The sequence below is a fragment of the Trachurus trachurus genome (assembly GCF_905171665.1).
Source record: "Trachurus trachurus genome assembly, chromosome: 1".
Lineage (NCBI taxonomy): Eukaryota > Metazoa > Chordata > Actinopteri > Carangiformes > Carangidae > Trachurus > Trachurus trachurus.
The window spans coordinates 175,160-180,672 of NC_139891.1; positions in this window are offsets into that span (position 1 = coordinate 175,160).

A 5,513-nucleotide genomic window follows, 5' to 3' on the forward strand; every position below is an offset into this window, starting at 1 on the left:
CCTGCAGAAAATTGAGGAAGACAAGGAGTGAATAGGGGATGGTGGGAATGAAATGTAAGGCGCGTGACACAAGGTACAGCAGTACAGAAGGCAGAGAAGATGCATGTAAATAAATATCCATATGTTACCACAAGAATCCCAAACATCACACAAGGCTTTGGAACTGACATTCCTCACCCTGACAAAACATATAATTAGAAACTGCTCCTCAAACCCTAATGGGACATTCCACAGTAAAATGAAAGATTGATAGATGTTTTTATCCTTTCAAATAATCAGAGTCACTTAAAGGACAGTCTTGAGAAACACTGTGAAAGTGGAGCCCTCAGTCTGAACCAGTCGGAGCAAAGGGAGTAATAACTGAGGCTAAAAGTAGCCTCTCCATCCAGCCAACGGAAACTTTGGCTTTCCGCAAACCCTCAAGCTTAGCTGCATGTATTTAGCCAACAGACACAAAAGCAAATAAACACAGTCGTAAAAAAAATGCTCTCACACATACATAAAGAAGCAGGTCTGCAAATGTGAGATACAGTTTGGTTAATGGGCAATGATTAATTCATCCTTGGTACACCTCTACAACCTTTCTCTTCTAGTAAAGAGGAAGAGGCTGGAGATAAAGAGCAGCCTGAGGATGGGGACATCTGGAGGATGAGAGGAACACCTTAACACTGGCTTGATCCATCCGGGGTAAAGTAGTCAGTGAAATACTGCTTTACATCCATAACACACATTTGTCTAAGAACACACCTATGTATAGATACAATAATACAATAATAAAAATAATTCAGACTATTGAGCTCTGAATTGTGAGAGGAGAAATGGTGTGAGTGAGTTCAGGTAACTGCATGGATAAAATCTTAAATTATGGAAGAAAAATTGACTGAATCAAACAAATTGAGACAAAAAGTTAAGTAACTAAGAAAACAGAGGGAAAAAATGCTGAAGTTGAACTCACCTAGCCATTGATCTCAGCCTGGAGTCACTGGGAGAAAGGAGGGAGAGAGCTCTGGAGGAAAAGAAGGCAGTGAGTTTGGTCCTGCTGTCTCTCTATTCTCCTCTTTTCCCTCCCTCTTTCTTTTTCTGTCACTCCCTCAGATCTGTTAATTTATCCATCCCTCCCCTTTTCTTCATTTAAGAAGCTTTTTTTTTTTTTCTCTCTCTCTCTCTCCTCTGTTCATCTTGTCACGTTTGTCCTTTCCATCATCCATCATCACCCACCAAACAAAACCTGGGGACGGGAAACTGACCACGGAACTCAATTAACACACAGAGGAAATACAGTGCAAAACATAAATAATGTTGTTGTTTTTTTTGCTCTTAAGCCTTTATGTTACTAAATAAACATGTTGATGATTGTGTGGTAATCAGTGCATCCCGACTTCGACCTGTTAACACTTGTTTGATCTACTTTACTCACACAGCAGCAGGTACAAATCAAGCCAGCCGCCTTCTTACAGGCTGGTCACGTGGTCGCAGACATGGGACACGTGAGCTCAACTTATAAAAGAGCATGATTTCATAAGGATCTTTTTTTTCTCTCCACACACACACAGACACACACACCCCCCCGATTCGATGGCTATTCATTGTGGTGTCTAGTGTATATCAGCGTCACCCAGTCCTTAAGTCCTATCTCATTGTTAAGGGGAAAAGTCACTTTCCCCCTCTGATGTCTAAAAGTGAAGACACATACACACACACACACAACACACGCAACCCTGGCACAATCCCATGCCCACAGTTAGCGGTGTCATGAAATAAATACTATGTGAGCTGCAGTAAGAAAGGAACAGCCTGTCTGAAGTCTGTCTCTTTGCATGAAGCTCAGTTTCATAATATCCTCATTCGTGGCACCTCCTCACTTGAAGGAGAGGAAGCTCTCTCTAAGAATAGAGACGGTGGCTCCATTTCTAAATGAAGAAGAGCAGATATTCCCAAAGAGGAATCATTCCTTTTTTTCAATAAACTTTCTCTTCCTGAGGATTATATAGGTTTTTGTAATCTTGAGCAGTTTAACAAATTTAAACATGAATGATATTACAGTCAAGTCATTTAAATGGATAGTTCGTCTTTACACCAATTTTTAAAATAAAATATAAGATCATCTCTGCCAGAAATTTTACGCCTAATATAACATTTTAGAATGAGCAAGTTTTATATCATGGTGGAGAATATTCCTACTAGACTTTTATACTGTTTTGTGGTTGAAGACAGCTGACTGAAATGATAAGTGAGACAACTGGAGGAGAAACTGAGGCTTAAGAGCTCGCTCTAGTGGAGTAAATCAGTACTGTAGTGAGTTACATTAGTACCTTTAACCCTCTATGATACAGTGTAGCACTCTGGCAACAAACCACATTTTGCTGCTTACACTGCCCCTTAACATTTCTAAAATAAGATATCACATGGCAAGAAACATGACAAGCCTGTGACCAATAACACGTGGAGCTGAAGCAGGTTTGACTAGGGAGGTAAAGCAGTCCTTACTGGAACTAAACTTAGATTGGACGTAGCACCAGCTAACGGTGTGGTATCACTTTTTAAGATGTTCAAATTTGAATAACCATGCATACACTTTTTGTTCATATATTTATACTAAAACTGTGGGTTTTTTTGGTTCGTTGCCTCAGGGCAATGTTTGGACAATGACATGCAAATTTACGAGATGTGGTGGGATGCATAACTGTCACTACATTCAATGATGTGAGGGATCAGAAGTGGACAACAAGACACATCAGTGTTTACACCTGGATCTAACATGATGAGCAGTTACATGCACATGGCATTTGTTTACAACTTTGGACTGCTAGAAACTGTGTGAACACCACCCGCATCATCCATTTGTTCTACTTCTTCCACCTTAATCAACGTCTGGCATTAATTACGCATTTCCTTATCTGAGATGCATCAGGATGCATTGAAATTTACGAATTAAGAAATGTGGATAAATGTATCTCAGACCATGCCACTTGTATTGAGGGCTAATCACTTGTGTCCACTTGTGATCTGGTCACTCAAGATGCATTTTAATGACAGGTGTAACACACTCAGAGGAGTCCCTAATTAATGAATTGGTCTCAGTTGTGGCTCTGGCCTGAGTTTCAGAGGTTGCCACGGCAATTTGAGGGTACAATAGACATACCCCAGGTTGAGAAAGAGGGTGATTTTCTGCCTCTGTGCTGGTCTCACATTTGGGCTTATTCTTACAAAAAGGGAGCTCCTATCAGAAAAAGAAGCAGACCGTGAGCGTACAGAGGACGCCCTGAACATGTTTTTATGTTTTTTTTTGTGATTCTAGAATAAATATTTTGGAAACCCTTGTAAGTTAAAAACAGAGCCCCCCCCCCCCTTCTGCTTGTCTCAGAAAATCATTGTGGGTAGCCAGAGGGGATCTGGTCGTACTTAGAGGCTTGGTCTAAATTCTGTAACTCTCTCGGCTTTGTTGAGCAGATCGTGTGAGAGAGGACAAGTTTGTGGAGAAAATCATGTGTGTAGAGTGTATTTTGTGACAGGGAGCAGCACGGAAAGAGAAAAATTACAGAGGATTTCAGATAGCTTTCCCCACTCTAGCCGACAATAGCCCTATTCGCAGGGGATTAGTATGTAGTATTTGTAAATAACCCCCCCCACGTCTGTGTTTCTTGCGGTGCATTCGCACGGGATAAGTGAAGTCGGTATTTTACTCGAATTTACAGACATTAAGGCTCCGATATGACGTCAAGCTGTGCACGTCGTAACTCGTGACAGACAATAAAGTTTATCTATCTATCTATCTATCTATCTATCTATCTATCTATCTATCTATCTATCTATCTATCTATCTATCTATCTATCTATCTATCTATCTATCTATCTATCTATCTATCTATCTATCTATCTATCTATCTATCCGCTGCTGTCACATCCATGTGCGAAGCAAATGTAAATAAAATGTCAAACTAGCAATGTGACTTCGCAACAGTGCCGTCACGGCATCTGTATTAAACCTGTTGAAAGCCGCACGTCATCCATCTCAATATCCTCCGAAATTTTGCTCTTTTTATGGATCTGAGCTGTTTATTCAAATGGGTCTCCAGCACCGATACGAGCCCGTGTTTGCACCTAAAACGCCCTCGAAAATGCCACTCATAATTTCCACCGCAGCCTCCATGTTTCAACCCGTACAGTAGCTATGGTTTCAACCGGGGAAGAAGTAGAAAAGACGAGCAATAAAAACAGCAAAAACAAAAAATGCCTCTCAATTACTGAGATGCAGATTTGCACGGGACTAGTTTTACCACGGGACGTCGGTCTTTGGTGAAATATAGTAGATCATTTGCGGGGGAATTTTTACTTTACAAATTACTGACATGGCGCATTCGCACGGGATTAAGATCACAGACGTCCTCCGCAATTATTACAAATTACCTGAGGTCCCCAGGTAATACTGATCCCCTGCGAATAGGGCTAGTGTCACTGTTAGAAAGCCCACATCGTTTGTGACATTTGCTTGTTTGTAGTCTATTTTCATTGTACGGTACTGTAAGTTTGATATGTTCTACGTATGAACGTGGCAGAGCTTTTACTGACCCTCTTTGAATGCACCACAACTGTGAGTCCGATGTGGTGCCATCAAGCCTAATTTACGTTTTTCTTTTTAGCATATTTTTGGGCTTTTTCACATTTACAGGAAATGGGAAGCAGAGAGAGGGGGAATGACACGCAGCAAAGGGCTACCTGAGTCTGGATTTGATTCAGGGCCAGCTACAGCAAGGACTATAGCCTCTGCATATGGGGCGCCTGCTCTACCAACTGAGCTAAATGACACCTTTAATTGATTGGAGAGTCAGAGAGAGACAGGAAATGGGGAGTCCGAGAGGGGGAATGACATGGAGCAAAGGGTCACTGAGGGAATCAAACCTGGGCCGCTGCAGCAAGGACTATGGCTTCTGTATATGAGGCACCTGCTCAACCCAGTGAGCTATAAGTATATTATCTTTGGGGGTAATTGGATGGAGGGTAAAGGGTAGAATGTGAGGGTTAGAAGGTGGGAGGGGCTTGTTATTATCCTATTCCTCTATTCTATTCCCTTTCTTTTTTCTCTTGTTCTTTTCTTTCTCTTTTCCATCTTCTCATTTTTTCTCTCTCCTCTTTTAGATTAATTATGTTCATTATGTCTTCTCGTATATATTCGTTTTTTTTTCTTGTGTTCAGACAATGAAGTCAAGAGTTTTTAATCATATTTTATCTCTGCAGTAGGTCCTTTTAATCTGCCCATACATGTTATTTGGTGTTGTCTATTTGTGTATGTGTTTGAATGTGTGGATCTTCCTCCCTGCTTGGAACAAATAAAGACACTTTGACTTTTGACTTTGAGAGTGGTGTTACCTACTTGACAGTTTCGACTGTGACTCCAGTCTTCCTCAGAAGCGTCATCCGACGTGCTGCTGACGTGTCATTAATCAGCTGGTCGGTTCGGGGGACCTGTCAGAGTCCGCCGAACCGACCGCGCCCCCTCCGCCCTGGGTGGTCTC